The following is a 22,355-nucleotide window of genomic DNA, read 5'->3' on the forward strand; positions in this document are numbered from 1 at the left end:
GAAAAGGTTAGGTTACAAATCACTAAAATATTAGGCAGGGTGCACATAATGCCATCAAAGGAACACAAGAGCTGAGGGGGTTCAGGATTGGGAGGTTGTGTAACTGGGCTGACAGCACCTGAACTATGCATTCATAGAAAGATGGGAAGAACTGTGGCAGACAGAAAAATGATGATGGTGAAGTGTGGAGGGAGGGCCTTTTAGGCAGAGGGAATGTGACAAAGAGAAGTCAGGAAAGGATGGGGTATTATTTAGTCACCAGGTAATTCAACCCCTACTGTGTGTCAGGCACCACTAAATTGCAGTGCATGGGACACCATGCTGTGTGCCCTACAGAATGACAGCCCTATGTGCGGGAGAGTGAATATTCTGGATTGGCTGGTGTTTAAAGAACTTGGAACTTGCCATGTGGTTGGTAGACAGATATTACAACTTTCCTACAAGTGTTCTGTAGGAAACCAACGGGATGTGGCAATTCGGAGTTACAAGTGAGAACCTCCTTAGAGTGAGGGAGGGACCTTTGAAGAGGGAGCACTTAAACTGGGACCCAAAGAATGAGATGGAGCTAGGTGTGCAAAGAATAGCTCTCAACAAGTCACTCCCCTTTAAGAAGCCTTAACTGGCTCTGCATTGCCTACCAATCTTTAATGTCCCCAGCTAAGCATTCAAGACCTGCCACAATATGGTACCAATTGGCCTTCCTAGATTATCCCTGAAACTCCACTAGCCACTACTATTTCCAGCCAACATGGATTTTTCACTGTTTTCTGAACATGTCTATATACCCTTTTTCTTATTTCTATACCTTTGCACATATTGTTCCCCCCAGTTGGCATGCCTCCATGCCCATTGGTATTTTGCAGAATTCTACTGATCCTTCAAAGCTCCATGAAGATTTTTTAAAAATCCCACCTAAAGGTAATTACTCCATTCTTTTAATTTCGATAGAATAATTTAACTGTTTGGATGGCTCTGATCACTTTCTGCCTTGGATTACAGTGTAGGTACACCTCGTTTTATTATTATTTATTATTATTCATTTATTTATTTTTGACTGCATTGGGTCTTAGTTGTGGCACATGGGATCTTCTGTTGCGGTGCGTGGGCTCTTCATTGCAGTGCATGGGCTTCTCTCTAGTTGTGGCGTGCGGGTTTTCTCTCTCTAGTTGTGGCACACGGGCTCCAGGATGAGTGGGCTCTGTAGTTGTGGTGAGCGGGTTCCAGAGTGCATGGGCTCTGTAGTGTGTGGCATGCAAGCTCTCTAGTTGAGGCACGCAAGCTCAGCAGTTGTGGTGCGTGGGCTTAGCTGCCCCGCGGCATGTGGGATCTTAGTTTCCTGACCAGGGATCGAACCTGTATCCCCTGCATTGTAAGGCGGATTCTTTACCACTGGACCACCAGGGAAGTCCCGGCACACCTCGTTTTATTCTGCTTCGTAACTATTGCATGTTTTTTGTTTTGTTTTGTTTTTACAAGTTGAAGGTTTGTGGCAACCCTGCGTTGAGTTGAGCAAGTCTATTGGCACCATTTTTCCAACAGCATTTGCTCACTTTGTGAGTGTCTTTGTGTCACATTTTGGTAATTCTCACATTATTTCACATGTTGTCATTATTATTATATTTGTTACAGTGATCTGTGATCAGTGATCTTTGATGTTACTATTGTAACTGTTTTGCAGTGCCACAAACCGCAGCCATGTGAGACAGCGAACTTAATTGATAAATGTTCGTGTGTTCTGACCCGTTCCACCAACCAGCTGTTCCCCATTCTCCCCTTTTCAGGCCTCCTCATTCCCTGAGACACAACAATATTGAAATTAGGCCAGTTAATAACCTTACAATGGTCCCTAAGTGTTCAAGTGAAGGGAAGAGTCACACATCTCTCACTTTACATCAAAAGCTAGAAATGATTAAGCTTAGTGAGGCAGGCATGCCAGAAGCTCAGATAGGCTGAAAGCTAGGCTTCTTGCACCAGTTAGCCAAGTTGTAAATGCAAAGGAAAAGTTCTTGAAGGAAATTAAAAATGCTACTCCAGTGAACACACGAATGATAAGAAAGCGAAACAGGCTTATTGCTGATACGGAGAAAGTTGTAGTGGTCTGAGTAGAAGATCAAATCATCCACAACAGTCCCTTAAGCCAAAGCCTAACCCAAGGCAAGGCTCTAATTCTCTTCAATTCTGTGAAGGCTGAGAGAGGTGAGGAAGCTGCAGACGAAAAGTTTGAAGCTGGCAGAGGCTGGTTCATGAGGTTTAGGAAAGAAGCCATCTCCACAACATAAAAGTGCAAGGAGAAGCAGCAAGTGCTGATGTAGAAGCTGCAGCAAGTTGTCCAGAAGATCCAGCCAAGACACTTAATGAAGGCGGCTACACTAAACACCAGATTTTTAACATAGATGAAACAGCCTTACATTGGAAGAAGATGCCGTTTAAGACTTTCATAGCTAGAGAGCAGTCAGTGCTTGGCTCCAAAGCTTCAAAGGACAGGCTGCCCCCCTTATTAGGGGCTAATGCAGCTGGTGACTTTAAGGTGAAGCCAGTGCTCATTTACCATTCCGAAAATCCTAGGGCCCTCAAAAGTTATGCTCAATCTACTCTGCCTGTGCTCTATACATGGAACAACAAAGCCTGGAGGACAGCACATCTGTTTACAATATGGTCTGCTGACTATCTTAAGCCCACTGTTGAGACCTACTGCTCCGAAAAAAAGATTCCTTTCAAAACATTATTGCTCATTGACAATGCACCTGGTCACCCAAGAGCTTTGATGGAGATGTCCAACGAGATTAATGTTGTTTTCATGTCTGCTAACACAACATCCACTCTGCAGCCCACGGATCAAAAAGTAATTTTGACTTTCTAGTCTTATTATTTAAGAAATATGACTTGAAAGGCTATAACTACCATAGACAGTGATTGCTCTGAGGGATCTGGGCACAGTCAATTGAAAAGTCTGGGAAGGATTCACCATTCTAGATGCCCTTAAGAACATCTGTGATCCACGGGAAGATGTCAAGATATCAACACACACAAGAGTGTGGAAAAAGTTGATCCCAGCCCTCGTGGATGACTTTGAGGGGTTCAAGACTTCAGCGGAGGACAGGGTGCAGAGAAAAGGGAACCCTCCTACACTGTTGGTGGGAACATAAATTGGTGCAGCCATCATGGAGAACAGCATGGAGGTTCCTTAAAAAACCAGACATAGAGTTACCATGTGATCAGCAATCCCACTCTTGGGCATATATCTGGAGAATACTCTAACTCAAAGAGATACATGCACCCCAATGCTCACTGCAGCACTGTTTACAATAGCTAAGACATGGAAGCAACCTAAATGTCTATCGAAAGAGGAATGGATAAAGAAGATGTGGTGCATACATACAGCGGAATACTATTCAACCATAAAAAATGAAATAATGCCATTTGCAGCAACATGGATGGACCTAGAGATTATCATACTAAGTGAAGTAAGCCAGAAAGAGAAAGACAAATATCATATGATATTGCTTGTATGTGAAATGTCAAAGACAAATATCATATCACTTATATGTGGAATCTAAAAAAAACGATACAAATGAACTTATTTACAAAATAGAAAATGACTCACAGACATAGAAAACAAACCAAAGGAGAAAGGGAGGGGAGGGATAAATTTGGAATTTGGGATTAACAGACACAGACTACTATATATAAAATAGATAAACAACAGGGACCTACTGTATAGCACAGGGAACTATATTCAGTATGTTGTAATAACCTATGATGGAAAAGAATCTAAAAACGTATATATACACACACACACACACACACACACACGTATAACTGAGTGTACACCTGAAACACTGTAAATCAACTATACTTCAATAAAAAAAATAATGAGAGAACAACAATAAAACGTTCTTGGAAATTAAAACGAGACAGCAAAAATGAATATTTCAATGGAGAGTCTAGAAGAAAAACATGAGGAAATCTCATATAAATTCGCAAAGGAGATAAAGACATGAAGAATTAAATAGAACTGACATAAAAGTAAAGCTCCTACAGGCTTCAAGAAAGAAAAAACTGATCATATACAAAGAGCTGGGGATCAGAATGGTTTTAGACTTCAACACACACACACACACACACACACACACACACACACTATTCTAAACTACCAATGAAGTGAGAGGGTACGATAAAGACATTTTCAGATAAGAAAAGTCTCAAAAATGTTACCATTCATATACCTTCCCCTGCTGGGAAGGAGACTATTAGAAGATGTAACAAACAAATGAGGTAGCAAACCAAGAGCGGAAGGCAAGGAATACAGGAAATAGGGCATTAAACACAGGAGAGAGAAAAAAGTAACCCCCAGGACGATGGTGATGGGAGATCCCAGAATGCCAGCAATGCGCACAGCCTGGAGGACAGCTCATTCTGACTGGAGAAGATGAGAAGGCTCTGGGCAGTTTTCTTTTAAGAGATGAAATTGATAGAATCACTGAAGTGTCCCAAAGAGAAAGATATATACAATAGGGAAAGACTTTGGGGTCCAATCAGTGGTAAGGATGTAGAATACTGAACAGACGAAAAAAACGAGCCATTTGTTACCTCCAGAGAAAAAGATGTTCAGGAAAGGAAATATAATTATAATTCCCTACCTGGCTTAGCTGTGAACTGCATTTACATAGTTATAATAAATACTAGTTATTCATCTAACTAAAACTAGAGGGGGGCGTTCAGTAGGGAGTGGGAACATTTCTTCTGTGTGGTGGGGCAGGGGGTGGAAGCTGAACCATCTTTTACCACACTGGAATATATAATGTCTGAAACACTTAAAAAAAAAAAAATCAAGAAATGGTAATAGAAACATTCATTTAGAGAAACTGAGGCAAATAACGAAAATAATCAGTGAAAGAAGTGATTTCCTTTGAGGAAAGAAAGATGTGCTCACGAGTAAGCAGCCTGGGCTTTATCTGAAGATTTGGGAACCAATTTAGTCCTAAGAGCAAAGTCATGAGAAAGGGTAAACCAGATGATAGCAAGCAATAACAATGATGCTTTTGAAAAAAGCTGACTCCCATCCATTTATTTAACCTACAATAATTATTTAATTCCTAGTACCATGGGCCAGGTCATGTGCTAAAAAGAGATGATTTAGCAGGATGAACTGCTTACAGCCTGGTGGGGTGGGCAAAACAAAAACAAATAATTACGATCCAGTGACATAATAGAGTTTAGAGGCAAAGCATCATGAAAATGTGGGGACCAGCAATCAACCTGTCAGAATATTCTAGAGCCACACAGCCCAATATGGTAACTACTAGCCATAGGTGGCTATTTAAATTACTAGAAATTAAGTACATTAAAAGTTCAGTTCCTTGGTTACATCAGCCAGCCACATTTCAAGTGCTTGAAAGCCATATGCAGCTAGTGGCTATCGTATCAGACAGGGTAGACACAGAACATTTTTCTCATCACAGAAAATTCTGTTAGATGGTACTGGTCTACAGGTTCTTAAATGGTGATTTTTACGGTGTTTTCAAGTACATCAAACCCCTGAAGGGATCACATTCCATGGGTCTATTAGTAAGTAGAGCCTTGCTGAGTTTGATATTTAACTAGTTATCTGTACATGGAGTGGAATTTTTACTCCAAGTTTAGTTTTCTATTGGAGCCACCGCTGGAACTAGAAACGGGTCTTTCTTACATGTCCTGATACTGTTTGACCACAGATGTTGGGGGCAAGTGCTGCTGGTGACTAATAGTCTTTGAGCCTTTGGGAAAGCACTTTAGTGTCGTGAAAAGAGGGGAGAGTTCTGGAGAACTCAGAAACTCCTGAGTTTGAATTTTAGCTCCACTACTTATAGCTGTGTGGCCTCAAGCAAATCTCTCAACCTCTCTGGGCCTTTGTTTTTTCAGATGTGAGGTTTATAGATAATGCATGGATCAGGATAAGCAGGTAGCAGAAGCACAAAAATGGCAGTGGCTAATCTTCTCGTCATTCTTAATCTACAGGTGAAGAGGGGCCCTCAATGAAGAAGAGGGCTGACTCTCCTCACCTCTCATTTCTTCTCATCACTGCCCTGATTTCTGGCTTTTGCGAAAGGATCTATCATTGACCAGGAACTTTAGTACCTATGAGAGGAAGAGGAATTTAAGTTCAAAGAAGGGCAAAGGGAAGAAGGGGGAAGGGTACTGGCATTTACCCAAAGCCCAGGACATGCCAGCGTCCACCCGCAGGTACTACGTGTCATTCTAGAAACCCTCCCCAAGGTCGAGGAGAAGTTGAAGGGCATGAGAAGGTGGCTGGAGGGGAAGAGGCTTGTGGGTGGTGGAAAAGGAAGCATGGTCACACATAAACCCACAGGCGTTAGGTAGAGGAGGGCTGCGAACGCCATGCTCAGGGCCCGGCTTGATGAGATTCGCAGTTCACAATAATAAATGGCAGCAACACGTGGGACTCACGGTGGGCCAAGAGCAGAGGTGGCCGAGGGGGGCTGAGCCAGCCTGTGACTTACCCACAGACAGGCTTTTATTCACAACTTACACCATACAGCCCATCTCTGTTGCCTTCTTTAACTTCCATGAGAAGAAACACAAAGTTTCTCCCCAAGTGGAGTTAAATTCTAAACATGATAAGCCTGAGTTGGCACCAAGGCTGCTTGCCAGAATTAACTTTTCCTTGTAATTTGTAAATGCATTCAGGCTTGTTTTCGGGTTTCCTTTTATGGGCTTCCCCCCACCCCCACCCCTCAAGCAGGGCCAATATCTGAATAGAAAGAAAAGATCTCCAGCTGGGCTCCTTTCTCCGAACTAGCTTTGCAAGCTTTGCAGCATCTTCCTTGGATACGATTCAGCTGGGGGCCTTCCCTGTATTCCAAGAGGAATTCCTTCGTCCTCACACAGGGGCCCTTTGTTGTCTGAGGTTATGAGAAGCTAACCACTACTTTGCACAAGGAAATATCTTTTCCCAGTGCGAAGTAATGATCAAAGAGGAATGCCATTTAAACCAAGGGAAAACAAAACCGTGATTGATATCTGGAATCTCTACGGGAAAAAAAGAACGACCCTAGTTAGTTACTTCAGTAAAGCACGATCATCTGCAGTATAAAGTGTAAAATTCACTCATCTATTGATGGATTTTAAAGTTTAGTCCTTGGTACAAAGTCTAAGTACTTTTTTTTAAGTATAAAAACTTTTATTTTCTTTTGTAGCTGCTCTGCTCATAAATATCTCCAATCTTTTCCAAATGCTTAAAGAACTTTTCTCATTAAAAAAAGATGTTTGTATGTGTACACATTTATATGTAAAATACGTATTATATAAAATAGATGTGATTATACACACACATGCACAAATATATACAAAGTTTGGGAAAAGGGCAGAAAAAAGCCAGCTGTAATCATAGCAATCTAACCTGTGTTAGATGCTCAGTTTTTTTCCCAGGATTTGTTTTAGTTTATGTCCATCTGCATACCTGTTTTTTTGTTTTTTTTTAACATCTTTATTGGAGTATAATTGCTTTACAACGGTGTGTTAGTTTCTGCTTTATAACAAAGTTTATCAGTTATACATATACATATGTCCCCGTATCTCTTCCCTCTTGCGTCTCCCTCCCTCCCACCCTCCCTATCCCACCCCTCTAGGTGGTCACAAAGCACCGGGCTGATCTCCCTGTGCTATGTGGCTGCTTCCCACTAGCTATCTATTTTACGTTTGGCAGTGTATATATGTCCATGACACTCTCTCACTTTGTCCCAGTTTACCCTTCTCCCTCCCAGTATTCTCAAGTCCATTCTCTAGTAGGTCTGTGTCTTTATTCCTGTCTTGCCCCTAGGTTCTTCATGACCATTTTTTTTTTTTTTTTAGAGTCCATATATATGTGTTAGCATATGGTATTTGTTTTTCTCTTTCTGACTTACTTCACTCTGTATGACAGACTCTAGGTCCATCCACCTCACTACAAATAACTCAATTTCGTTTCTTTTTATGGCTGAGTAATATTCCATTGTGTATATGTGCCACATCTTCTTTATCCATTCATCTGTTGATGGACACTTAGGTTGCTTCCATGTCCTGGCTATTGTAAATAGAGCTGCAATGAACATTTTGGTACATGACTCTTTTTGAATTATGGTTTTCTCAGGGTACATGCCCAGTAGTGGGATTGCTGGGTCGTATGGTAGTTCTATTTTTAGTTTTTTAAGGAACCTCCATACTGTTCTCCATAGTGGCTGTATCAATTTACATTCCCACCAACAGTGCAAGAGGGTTCCCTTTTCTCCAAACCCTCTCCAGCATTTATTGTTTGTAGATTTTTTGATGATGGCCATTCTGACCGGTGTGAGATGATATCTCACTGTAGTTTTGATTTGCATTTCTCTAATGATTAATGATGTTGAGTGTTCTTTCATGTGTTTGTTGGCAATCTGTATGTCTTCTTTGGAGAAATGTCTATTTAGGTCTTCTGCCCATTTTTGGATTGGGTTGTTTGTTTTTTTGATATTGAGCTGCATAAGCTGCTTGTAAATTTTTGAGATTAATCCTTTGTCAGTTGCTTCATTTGCAAATATTTTCTCCCATTCTGAGGGCTGTCTTTTCATCTTGTTTATGGTTTCCTTTGCTGTGCAAAAGCTTTTAAGTTTCATTAGGTCCCATTTGTTTATTTTTGTTTTTATTTCCATTTCTCTAGGAGGTGGGTCAAAAAGGATCTTGCTGTGAATTATGTCATAGAGTGTTCTGCCTATGTTTTCCTCTAAGAGTTTGATAGTGTCTGGCCTTACATTTAGGTCTTTAATCCATTTTGAGTTTATTTTTGTGTATGTGGGATCTCAGCTCCCTGACCAGGGACTGAACCCACACCGCCTACATTGGAAGGCGAAGTCTCAACCACTGGGTCGCCAGGGAAGTCCCCATGATGATTTTTTTAAATGGCTGCAAATTATTCCAATTAATTATTATATAATTAATAACGGAAGATATATTATGCCAGCTAATTAACCATTTTTCTCTATCGCTTAACATTTTTGGAACTTTCCATTTTCAGTAAAGTTACCCTCCTTGCAGTTTCCAAGTTCGATGTCCATGGTGCTGACTATAAACTTTACGTAACTGTAACGTGTGACATGATTTTGATTTTCTTGCCTTTCCATTTCCTAATTTTCTTCTGCTACAAAGTAAAGATGATCTAGAGGACCCAGTCGTTAGAGACAGTCAGGAGGCTGTTTCTCCACCATAAACCAGGAAATGCTGGATCTGTAAGGCATCACCGCTCTTCAAATTCAGAGCTCTAGACAGGTAAAAGACCAAGGGAAACCTGCCCAGCAATTACCTATACAGGCAGAAATCCTCTTTTCCCGAACACTTAAAGACCCTGAACGATAGATGCCAGGGAATCAGACCCAAATTTTTAACTTCTATTAAGTTAATCTTTTTTTCTCTCTCTTTGCGGCACAAGCTCTTCCCAGGCAGAGGCTTAAGGTGCGTCCCTCTTAACAGCAGAGACCCCAGGAGAAACGGCTGACAGTCATCCTGTAAACTGTAGGTGCTCCAATGCCCTTTGGATATTACCTTTTCTACTTATAAAGTCCCATTCCGTCTCAGTTTTCTCACATAAGTGGCCTAAGAAGTGTGTCTCAGAGCTGCATGCTGTCTCTCACACCTTCATTTACCAAGGGCAGGTGAGGGGATGAAATGGAGGCAGAGCCTGGGGGCCAAGTCACCGCAGCTGTGGGGCTGTCAGTTCACTTGTGAACGGGAGCTCAGGGAAGTTGTGGGCATAGGACTCTTCACTGGGCCCAGGAAGGCAGTGTAGTTACACTCAACAGATGTTCAAAACCCAAACTTGGGCTCTGGATCTGGTATGTATGTGTATGTGTGTGTGTGTGTGTGTGTGTGGTGGTGGTGGTGGTAGTGATGGTATCTGACACTTGAATATCCAGTATGTGTTTGGTACTTGACACTCATTATTTCATTTTCTTCCCAGCAACTCTGTGACATAAGCATTACAAGCTCCATCTTATGAATATGGAGACTGGTTTAGCAAGCTTAACTAACTCATATAAGGTTACACAACTAGTAAATGGTGGAGCCAGGATTCAAAGTTCAAGCTTTTTTATTCACACCATAAAGTCTTCAGTATGACAGGATTCATGTCATCAAGCCTATCATCATGGGGGCAGGTAGGAAATGTGGGAATATGGGACACAGGAGGTCAACTAACCTGGGCTTCCCATTCATGAAGGGCCTCAATGTAGACTCTTGACGAGTATCTCCAAATATACGCCCAGAGCTACACGGACAGGATTGAAAGAAAACAATGTTCATCACACAGCTTTGAACTTCAGCCCCACGTTTCCGTAGTAAATCACCAGCAGTTCCCTATGAAGTAATACTTTACCTTGAGAATAGGAAAATTTAATCACCTTTATGCATGTGTGCAATATTGCAAATTTGTACAGATAAGCATTTAAAATATCCTTCAATTTTCATAATCCTGCTTTGTCATTATTTTACTTCTTTAATATATCAATAGCCTTGAAAACAACAACAACAAAGTAATCCAGGCCTCTTTCAACCTCTGAGTGACCTTGATCTGACATTATGGTTGTTCTAGAAAAACCAGGTTGTATATTAACTGTAAGTGTAATGCAAAAAAGAAAAGTTAGGGACAGGTTTCTGTGCAATTACTTCAAGGGACATTTTCAGGGGCAGGGAGTCAACTCTCATGTACCTGTTGTAGAGACTCCACTATTTGTGATTCCTTAAGTATATGCATCTTAAGAACCTAAGAGCTGTTATTCCATGGATTACATACATGGTATTGGCACAGGTAAGCAATCAATCACCAGCAGATTTTATTATGATGCTAATGGTCCTCCAGCTCCTGGGCCTCTCTTTTCTTGTGTAGGCAGGCAAGGGCCCTGCTGCCAAGAGGCCATCACTCTCTGCCCCAAGCTGGCCAGCCACGCCACGACTGACTGAGACTACATGTATTAAAGGAGGGACTTGAACGTGTCAATTAAGCTGTCCCTCGCTAAATTTCTCCCATTCTACAGTGAGATTTGTGAAGTGTTTTGACACCCTGGCTAAGCTACTAGTCTTAGTAGAGAGAGACAATAAGAACAAATAAATGGCTATTAAACTGCTGTGAATAAAGATTAAAGTTAGAGTCACAGCATTTTGGGGTGGGAAGGCCCCGAGAAAATATTACTCTAGCCCACATGTGTTACAGATTGGGAACTGCAGCCCTGAGAGGCTGTGACTGCCAGTATTATTTTTTTTAATTTATTAAAAAAATACATTTATTTATTTATTTATTTATTTATTTGGCTACGTCAGGTCTTAGTTGTGGCACGTGGGATCTTCGTTGCGGCATAAGGGGTCTTTTGTTGTGGTGCGCGGGCTCTCTAGTTGTGGCTCGCAGGCTCCAGAGCACATGGGCTCAGTAGTTGTGGCACGTGGGCTCTCTAGTTGTGGCACGTGGGCTCTCTAGTTGTGGCACGCGGGCTTCAGAGCACATGGGCTCAGTAGTTGTGGCGTGCAGGCTTAGTTGTCCTGCGGCACGTGGGATCTTAGTTTGTTCCTCCTGTAGATCCCTAATCAGGGATCGAACCAGCGTCCCCTGAATTGGAAAGCGGATTCTTAACTACTGGACCACCAGGGAAGTCCCCTGCCAGTATTATTTTTGCTACACCATGCTGCTGTCCTTGTAGAGATCTAGAGCAGGGGTCAGGCCACCTGTTTTTGCTAAGTAGAGTTTTACTGGAATACAGTTATGCCCATTCATTTATGAGTTGTCTATGGCTGCTTTAGAGCTACACAGCAGTGTTGAGTAGTTGCAACAGATGTCGTATGACCCACAAAGCCTAAAATATTTACTCTCTGGCCCTCTACAGAAAAAGTGCTGACTCTGGCTCTACAGGATGAACAAAGTAGATGAGGAGGAACGAAGCCATGCCAGAACCATGTGAGTGATCTTGGCAGTGGGTCTTTGGAGGCCTGCCAGTGGGCACCTGAGTGAGCTTGGAAGCAGGTTCTCTAGCTCATATGCAGCCTGGAGATGAACACGGCCCTGGCCAACAGCTTGACTATAACCCCACGAGAGACCTTGAACCAGAGGTGCCCTGTTAAACTGTGCCTGGGTTCCTGTGAGATAACAAATGTTTGCTGTTTTAAGCTGCTAATGCAGGGGGTGGGGAGGGGGTACTTTGTTACACAGCAACAGATAACTAATACAATTGTGTCTCATTAGCTGGGCTCACCTTTTCAAGGCGAGTCAAATTCTACTTCCTCGGTCAAAGTGCCATTACGATCTGCTCTGTGGAGCCTTTTGGACCCCTGGTCCCCATCTCCAAATGGAACCATCTATGCCAACTGCTTACTTAGAGTCTATCCCTTGGCCTTGTGGTCAGTTATGTAGATGTCTGTCTCTCTGGCTGGTGCTGTGTTTCATTCAATTTTGTAACCACAGAATCTGATTTAGTACCTATTATTCATAATGGAATTATAATATTTACTGAGTACTTACTACGCATCAAGCACTTTATGTACATTATCTCATTTAACCCTCAAAACCACCTTAGGAGGTAGATACTATTTTTAAGCCCATTTATTAGGGGAGAAAGCAAAGGTTAAAGAGGTTCAGCAATCTGCCTTTTATCCTCTAGTGAGCTAGTGGGAGCACCAATATTTGAGCTCTGACTGACCCTGAAGCTGCCACATTCTGTTGACTGGGACCCAAAGTCCCAGGATATGTGGCTCCAGTCTTGGCACTGCCACATTTAACTGCGGACCCAGAAAAGTCACTCACGCAGAGGACACCAGTGTCCTCCTTCATAAAGTGGCGATGATGATGTCCCTTTCCTATCTCTCAGAGTTACTGTGAGAAAAAGCACATGTGCTGAAATACTGATTTTTAGTTCACAGCAAATGTGGAATCAAAATGAAGTGATTTTCTGATCTTTGACCAGGCACCCATGGCAGACCTAAAAGAAGATCAGGAAAACAAGCAGAGTTGGACAGAGGTGGGAGGGCACTTCAGGGAAGACCCAGAGGGAGGGGAAAAGGGACACTGGAATCTGCTTCCGACACCCCTTCCCACTTCCTGTTCCTCCCTCTCCTGCTCTTGGTATCACTGTGGCCCCCGTGCCCCATCTGCAAAACTCCCCCAAACAGTGGTGGGATGGGTAATGAGGAGAAATCCTCAGTTCTTTCACACTTTGGGAGTTTTTACTGGGACTGCCCTGAGCTCTCTCCTCCCTGGAAAGCCCTCTTCATGTTATCTGGCTGACTCTGACTTCTCACTACATCTCGGCCTCTTCCAGAAATAAAAGTGTCCTGGATCCCCCAGGCTGGACTAGTGGTCCTGGTTCTGAACTCCCACAGTACCTGCCATACCTCGCATACAAGGGAGTCTGAATTTTTCACAGTTGCATCCTTAGTGTGTAGCAGAGTGCTTGACAAACATTCGACTGATTTTAGATGAATAAAGGAAAGAATTTTCACCCACTTCTAAGGCTGTTCTGTGCTAGAATGTAAATCGCATAAGGAAACTGCCTGGTGCTCAATCCAGCACCAGGCATGTATTGGAAGCTCAATATGTATTTGTTCACCAGCTGGCCCTAAACGTTTGGCCTCATATTACTAGATCCAGGGCAGTATGGTTTGATTAAAAGGAGATGAATTCAAGGAATGGTTTCGAGGTTCAGAAGACACCCCAACTGTGGCCACACTAGAATGGATTCCCAGGAGCTTCCTGGACATGGTTTCTTGTGACTTAAGTTCCTAGACTTCATGATGCTATAACATCAGTGTGTGCACTCATCCTCCAGGAAAAGCATTATCTATCTATTCTGCTCAGACTGCAGCCAAATGACCTTGGATTTAAATTGTATGTTTCTTGGACCAGTGATCTTCAAAAGTTAAAAAAAAAAAAAAAAAAAAAAAAAGACAGGTACTTCTGTACGGACTACCTATTTCATCTTGCTTCCTTAAATGCCACTGATACACACACACACAAATACCAAAAACCAACATTGCTTCTCTTCCAACGAACAACAAAATCCCAAGAGATCAAAAACTTCCTCAAGGTTTCCTTTCAGTTATCAGTTCTGATAAGTTAGGTAAAATGGACATCCCAAGAAAATAAAGAACCTGACATATTCTTAACATCAAAACCAGAAAAAAATGCTGCCTAATAATCACCCAGAAAACGTGCACTGTCAGTATTTCCCACCATTACTTGGCAATCCACCTACTTTTCTAAGGGAACCAAGAACTCTGCAGACATCATCTGTCTCCATCAAGATGCCTGTACAAACCTGAGTCAGATATATCTTGCCCAGTTATTATTTTTATCTCTCCCACTTAAGCATTCTTAATCGTATGTAAGCAATTTTCCAGAAAATATTGAAAGTGTCCCTAGCTATTGTTTTTTTCCTTCCTTCATTTTTTTTCATTAATAAATATTAGATGTCCATAAGATTAAGGTAGGAAGGATGGCAGTTTTCAAAATTTTGCATATTAAAGTTTGCTCAAAGAAAATGAAAAATTTGGTCAAAGGAAATTTGCTTATTTGTAAGCTAAAATCAACAGCCAGCCCCACTTCCCACAGTGTGGAGTGCAACATGGAAAACTCAGTTTGTGGAAACAGTCCAACACCAATTAAAGTAGATTTAAGTAACTGAGCATATAAAAATATGCATAACAATCCACAGATTTCTAGAGTATTTCTAGAGAGTGGTACAGGGTAGAAGGAAAACAAAACCAGAAATTGATAAGCTCTTAACCTACTTTTAATTCACTCAACTAAGTAAATATCAGACTGGCTTAAATTCCCAAATTTTCAATCCTTAATGTTTTCTTAGCCTGATATAGTAATACATAAAGTGTATTAACTTACTGTCTTTGGGGGAAGAAATACTGCTGCTTAAGCCAGAGATAGCTGGAAAAGGATGCTACAATCTTCATTAGAAAAAAAAAGGTACATGTATGCATGGCAACAAAATCCATGAGGAGACATTTATCTGTAACCTGCTTTGGGGTAGTCTGAAGATTTCCTGACAGCATTCCCTCTCGCTGGTGGACTAATGTAGAAAATTTAACACCAGAAGAAGTTGGCATGCTTTTTAGCGTCTCTTTTTTAACAATGGGATAAAAAATTGTATTCCTATTTCAACTATGTTCAAAATTGTGCCAGTGCTTTGGGGGAATGCAAGAATTTTGCTCTGCGGTTCTAGCAGGTGCAAGATTTGTAGATCAATTATACCCCACAGGCAGTGGTGCACTGGCAATGTTTAACAACTGGTTCTACAGAAAAAAAAACGTTTATTATAAATAAAGCATGTGTAGCACACAGTTTATAAGTAATAACAAAAACCCCAATAGTTTCTTTTTATAACGAATTCCATAGGGACAACTTATTTTCACAGAATGCTTTAACTGAGTTTTGCCAGACTCTTTTGCCAGTAAGCATAGATTTGATTTGAATGTTAGTTGATATTTTCATTTGAGTTAATAAGTTAGACAAAAGTGAAAATAGGAACACATTTCTTGGAATTTCGCTTGGTTGTTAATGACTAGTTCTTTGCTGAATCAGACAACAGCTTTTAAATACTGGAAGAAAACTTCCTCCAGGAATTTTTTGGGTTATCCTCATGTAAAAGCTACAGACTCAGCAAACCTTTACGTTTAACTTGCATTAACATTTTCTTCATCATAGTCTTAAGTGTCGTCAAGCAACCAAATATTAAATCAAGCCAGACTTTATAGCATTCGCCACTTTCCATGGTGTAAATGCTTCTGTCATGGCTGATTTCAAGCTAGCAATGTTAGATCCCTGAACACAAAGCTGGAGAGATGTATGGTTTTGCACCATTACGGAGTGTTTCTACCACACAGATACGATAGATGTAAATACCCTCGAGAACACAGAAAACAGTAAAATAATTAGGAAGTGATGAGTTTTGAGTATGTATTAACTTTGTTTTTACTTTAATAGAATTTAACTTTTCGTATCACCTCACAACATTTCTGAAATTCCAAAATTCCTCAGCCAGTCCTGGTGGCTCCAGCGCAAGGTTTCAGGGTTCTGGCCTGAAGGGTAGACGCACTTCTCAGACAATTTTCCCTCAGGCACACACCACTAACCTCCAATTAGCAGTGACCCCAGGCCCAACTTCCCCTGCTGGGAGTTAATCAATCTCCAGGGGTGGGATGTTGGGCATTAGGTTCTCAGTAGAGTATTAACACTTAGGGAGGGAGGAAATGACTTCAGCACAGTCACATGACTCCGAGACATTACTCAGTTTCCTCACCTGTAGAATGGGGATGATGCTGTTTCTAGTGCGATTATAAGGATTAGAGATAAGGCATACAAAGGTCCTAAAATAATGCCTGGAATATAACTGTTTATTGTTAAGATGGTGGCAGGATCACTGTAAAAGACTCCTTTTCTGGGCACACATGGATCTGTCATGAAGCTGCTTCCTCTCTCATAGAGAAGCACTTTTCAAATGTGAGTGAAAGACGAGCAAGCCAGGTCACAATCAGATTTCTTGAGTATATGAAAGATAATTACCTGGCTCCCCAAATCACTATTTCATCTCTGCTCAGGAAATACAAAAAAAACACACACACACAAAAGTGAAGGGAAACTTATAATTGGAGAGTTTTAGCACAGACCCAAAGGATAACTTGTAACAGTAAATATTTTATGTTGATGTTATTTTATGTTATGTCTATGTTATTTTCCTATCCCAGAGGAAACACACAAATGTTTATAGAATTGAAATGAATAATCTCTTTCTCTCTATTCTCCTGTTTTAGTTTCTTTGGACTGAACAAATTTCGGAATTGTAACTGTGGTGCCTATAATTACTCCAACTTAAATCTGGATGCCTTGAATCATCAGAGAGGCTGAAGTCCTTTGGCCTTTCCCTTCCTTTCCTTCCTTTTCTATACCCAGGGTCCTTCCTCACCCTCTTCTGGAACCCACTGTGCTCATTCACTCTTCTTGGGCTCTCCATGGGGGATTACTGCTTTGGCCTCTCTCAATATCACCTCAGTCATTTGCCTTAGATACACTTCAGAAGAGGGTATCTATTTAACCTTCATTTCATTAAAAATACTCCTTTCTTCACTAAGCAGTAAAAGATGAGAAGTCATCACACAATGGTTTTAGGTGTGGTAGCCAGCTTCCCAGCTGGGACCCCATGATCCTCACCTCCTGGTATCACATCCTATTGCAGTCCTCTGCCCACACTGAATCAAGGCTGCGTGTTCAATAAAACATGGCAGAAGTGATGATGTGTGACTGTCAACGTTAGGTTAGAGAAGGCATAATTGCTTCTGTAACAGTCTCTCAGGTGGTTCACTCTGAGGGAAGCCAGCTGCCCTGCTGTGAGGACACTGGCGCAGTGGAGATGCCCCGTGGGGAGGAACCCACCTGACCCACCTTGGAAGTACATCCTCCAGTGCCAGTCAAGCCTCAGTGACTGAAGCCACAGGCAGACACCTGACTGTACCCTTAGGAAAGACCCCAAGCCAGAAGGGCACACCTCTCAAATTCACGGCCCTCTCTTTTGCCCTCACCGCAGGATAAATTTCCAGGCTTCTGCTGAGGTGGAGGGGATGCTGCCACCCAGGTGCTTGCAGTGGCAAAAGGAGGTAGGGTACCAGCTGCTTGTTAAACCAAGTTCAGCCGCTCCTGCCATTCTGGCCTCAGCCTCCTCTCAGCCTGAGGCGCCTGCCGCTGCTGGTCCTGGAGCCTTTGCAGGACCCTGCCCTGAAAACTGGTGGGGCCCATCTGTCCCGCTTCCAGCTTCTGTGTCAGCTTTCTCAGGGCCACTGAGTTCGTGGCCACTCATCCACCTGTCTTCTAGCAGCACTAGGTGCCTCGGGTCTCTGAAACAGGGGATGTCCAGGCAATATTCAGGGTGGGGACCATATAAAGATAGGAGGATGGAGTAAATAAATAGGCACGAAGCATCCCAGGATTCCTCCAGTCTACTTCTCACCCTCAATCTCCTAAACAAACACTGGCAGCCAGGCCCTTACCCGCTGGGCAAGAGTTTGCAGGTATTTTCTTACAGGATGTGGCCAACACGTGAGGAAAGCCCTAAAGACACTGACATTAGAAGTTCCCTAACAGCTGGCTCAGCCAGCTCATTACAACAAAAGTCATCATCGATAAGTGCAACCTTCCCCCCACCCTCACATTCTTGTTCGGAACTTCAGTTTTTAGTTCCTTACTCTTATATCTGAGAACACTAATGATTATCAAATAGCTGAAGAAAATAAAAAAAACAATGCGGAGAGATCAGGAACTGTGGAGTAAAAAGAAAATTTCAAAATTTATTATTAAAAAACTCATAGAGATAAGAGAAATACGTTGTCTCATGAAGCAAGAAAATGATACTGTTAAAAAAAGAGCATTCAGAGAACAAAAAAAGACCTCTTAGGAATTAAAAACATGACAGCATAAATAAAAACTTCAATTGAAGGAATCTAAGTTAAAATTAAGAAATTGGAGTGAAAAGACAAAGAAATAGGTAACAGGAGAGGAAGAATAAGAAAAGCAGATAAATAATCCAGGAATTCCAGGAGATCTAGAAAATAAAACAAAACACCCACAGAAGAAGAAACATCAACAAAATAATTCGAGAAAATTCCCCAAAACTGGAGGGTAGATTTTCTAGATTTAAAAGGCTCACTGAGTGTCCAGTGCAGTGGATTAAAGAAAAAAACAACTGGCACTGAGGAATATCATTGTGAAATTTCTCAATATATTCAACCAACTTTCAGAGAAGAAAATACAGTTTTATATATGTATAAAGGACTGGGAATTGGAACGGTGGTTGGTATTAGAATACTTTTCAACAGCCATACTGTGACTAAGGAAACAATGGAGCAATATCTTTCAAAATTCTGAAGAAAAAAAATTTGCTTGAAAATAATTTCCAACAGAGAACTCTCTATGCAATCATGCTATCAGTCAAGTGAGGTATTGATAGAATACAGACATTTTAGACAGGCAAGTTCTTACATAACTTTAAACCTCCATATGCTTTTTCTTAGGGAGCTACTGTAGGATGTGGTCCATGAAAATGAAGGAATAAAACAAGGAAGAAAAAAAAAAAAAAAAGCTGTGAGGTCTAGGAGATAGCTCTGACACAGGAGAGAAGTAAAGGGACTCTGTGGATGGTAATGCAGAAGACCTCAGATAACCAGGCAAAGGGGGCAACCCGTCTGGATGAGCAGGTCAGCAGTTTCTGAGACAGACTTCTTCAGACCCATGAAACTGACATAATTGACATAACACCCGATATGAAACTGATAGAATCATGAAACACCTTCAGGGAATATCTAGACAACTGGCAAATATTTCAGTACTGAATGAATGTTAAGTACATAAAACACACACACACACACACACACACACACACACACCAAACAGATAAAAATAAATAAACAAGTAAAAAGAAAATTATTAACTCCAGGGATAAGTTGTGCTGATAAGAAAAAAATCGTTTAGTATATGCCCCATTTCTGAATAGCACATATAGTCATAATAATGTAAATTTTGAATACTTTTCTAATCAAAACTGAGATATAACTATACTGTGAGGATGGCAATTGCACATGGTATAGACCAGGAGAATAAAGAACTAAGTCCTCATGTTCGAAGGTGAAAGTTAATGTGCGGTGCCTCAAACTGAAAAAGCAGGAGGTGGCAATACTTACTTGCCATTAGGCATATGGAGGCAGAGTTGAAAGTGGTCTTTCTGGGGAGGGAAATGAGGAGCAGGGGTCTGGGACCTGTTCTTTCTCGTATGAAACCTCGTAGAACGAGCAGGTTTTAAAAATTGTACCCTGCTATATATAACTTAGATGAAAAATTTAAAAAATAATTTAAAATGTAATGGTATATAGAGAGCTAACATGTGACTGCTTTTTCAAAATAACATCTATGCGATTTTGGTAAATAATATTTTGGGTGTTTACTTTCCTTTTTAATAAATTGAGAGGCTTGGACTACATAACTGCTACGGTCCCTTGACCTCTACACGTGTATGTTTTTTGTATCTCTTTGTACCTTTCTGGACTTGTGAACACAAACATACAGAGATCTGATAATCAATAGTGGAACTCCCTTGATTATTTGATCATTAAAAATTAGTATGTATTATCCACATATCTGCAAAGACACAATCCGATACTACCAAATGAAAGAGAACAAGGCGGCTCAACCATCTACCGATTTGTAGAAAAACACCTGAGGCTGCATTTCTGTCTTCCTCTGTCCATGTGAGAGGAGACACAGGAAGAGACTAAAGTTCCCTGCTGGTTAGACTCTGGCCTGTGACGCACGCACTGTGATGAGGACCTCAAAGTTAATATTTGTCCATCTCAGGGAGTTAAACTTGGCTTGAGAACTTGGGGGGTGGGGAGAAAAAGGAAAGTGCTACATACTCTGGTGGAGATTTGTGCTCAAGTCAATGTTAATCTTGGTAGCATAGCTAAGTCACTCGCATCCTCTCTAGCATGTGCCAAGGAAGAACATGGCGAGTCCTTCAACAAAACCAACACTAAAATGGGGAGGGCCGGGTATGGAACTTTGAATTAAAGAGAAATACGAGGATTGTGAAGGTGATTTCTTCCTAGCTTGGTGACTGGTAAATCACTTAATCTCTCTATGCCCTGAATTCTTCGTCCATAAATATATATTCCATGTAGCTGTTAGAAGTATACGTGTTAACACCCGTAGAACACTGAAAACAGTGCCTTGATATATCTTCTCTAAAAATAGATGCAAAGAATGTAACTGATTTATAGGGGTCTTGGATTCATGGTTGGCGTGCACTTGCATGGGCTCTCTCTCTCTCTCTTTAACCTGGTCTTTATTTATGTAACCTGGTGTTCAGGATAATGGAAGCTCTAAGAGGAGAGACTTTCCCATGACAGATTTGGTCAAGTCAATCTCAAAAAGTCAAGGAACCTACTGCTCACTGACCATAGTAAGCTTGTTTGGCAAAATCTCAGGTTACATTCATTTGCACTACCATTTAGTATCTGACGCTGAAGCTTTCCTTTGGTTGCCAGATGTATTTGGCACTCTGGAGGGGATGGACAAACTCTGTACTACTGCCAAGTCAAGGAGTCCAAGGACTGGTTTAAGGATAGGCCCTCATCCTTTTTTGTTATCCCAGGTCCTCAACAATATCTGGCATACAGAGAAGGAGCTCGTTTGTTGAATTTAAAACGAAAAAAAAAATACATTGATATGCTTCTCATAGTCAAAAGTTATATAACCATACCTTATAGTCACCCACAATTCTCTCATCTAAGAATGCAATCTTATTTTTCGCAGTCATTTTTCTGTTTATACTAAAACTTTTATAGGTTAAACCACTATATTAAATGGAATGTTAGTGTATCATATTACAGTATGTGTAATTTACATTTAAAGAAATTAATAAAGAAGACTGTCATCCTACAGAAGTAGTACTGTTTAGTTGTGAGCTATTTTACTTAAAAAAACCCCAAAGAATATGAATTCCTTATCAGATTTATGGTTTGCAAATATTTTCTCCCATTTCATAGGTTGCCTTTCTCTCTGTCATTTCTTTTGCTATGCAGCTTTTATTTATTATTTAAAAAAATTTTTAAATATTAATTAATTTTATTTTTGGCTGTGTTGGGTCTTAGTTACAGTATGCAGGATCTTCACTGCAGCACGCGGGATCTTTCGTTGTGGCGCGTGGGTTTCTCTCTAGTTGTGGCGTGCAGGCTCAGTAGCTGTGGCTTAGTTGACCTGCAGCATGTGGGATCTTAGTTCCCCGACCAGGGATCGAATCCGTGTCCCCTACATTGGAAGGCGGATTCTTAACCACTGGACCACCAGGGAAGTCCCCCATGCAGGTTTTTAGCTTGAGGTAGTCCCATTTGTCTAGTTTTGCTTTTGTTTCTTGTGCTTTTGGTGTAAGATCCCAGAAATTGTCGTCAAGATCAATGTCATGAAGGTTTTCTGTTATGTTTTCTTTTTGGAGTTTTATCGTTTCAGGTCTTAGGTTTACATCTTTAGTCCATTATGAGTTGATTTTTGTGTATGGTTTAAGATAAGGGTCCAATTTCGTTCTTTTGTATGTGGATATCCAGTTTTCCCAACTGTCTTTTCCTCATTGTGTACTCTTGGCACCCTTGTCAAAGATCAGTTGAACTTATGCTGTAGACTATAGGTCTGTATGCCCTAATGAATGGGATTAGTGCCTTTATAAAAGAGACCACAGAAAGCTCTCTTGCCCCTTATGCCACATGAGGTTATGGCAAGAAGACAGCTCTTTATGAACCAGGAAGTGAGATCTCACCAAATA

General features: G+C 41.2%; 1 protein-coding gene across 3 annotated transcripts in view; it reads right to left on the reverse strand.

The window, feature by feature from the left end:
• C5H4orf19 (chromosome 5 C4orf19 homolog) overlaps nt 1-22,355 on the reverse strand; it is an 83,419-nt gene that overhangs the window by 19,030 nt on the left and 42,034 nt on the right. The window contains exon 2 of one of the 3 annotated variants that reach the window (XM_059924146.1): nt 10,205-10,273. The exons of 1 other annotated variant lie outside the window; for it this stretch is intronic. The gene's annotated coding sequence lies outside the window, so the exon portion shown is untranslated. Of the gene's footprint in view, nt 1-6,041; nt 6,090-10,204; nt 10,274-22,355 lie in introns of those variants that run through there. One more of the 3 variants, XM_059924148.1, reaches the window with a different exon arrangement.

This window comes from Balaenoptera ricei, chromosome 5 (assembly GCF_028023285.1).
Source record: "Balaenoptera ricei isolate mBalRic1 chromosome 5, mBalRic1.hap2, whole genome shotgun sequence".
NCBI lineage: Eukaryota > Metazoa > Chordata > Mammalia > Artiodactyla > Balaenopteridae > Balaenoptera > Balaenoptera ricei.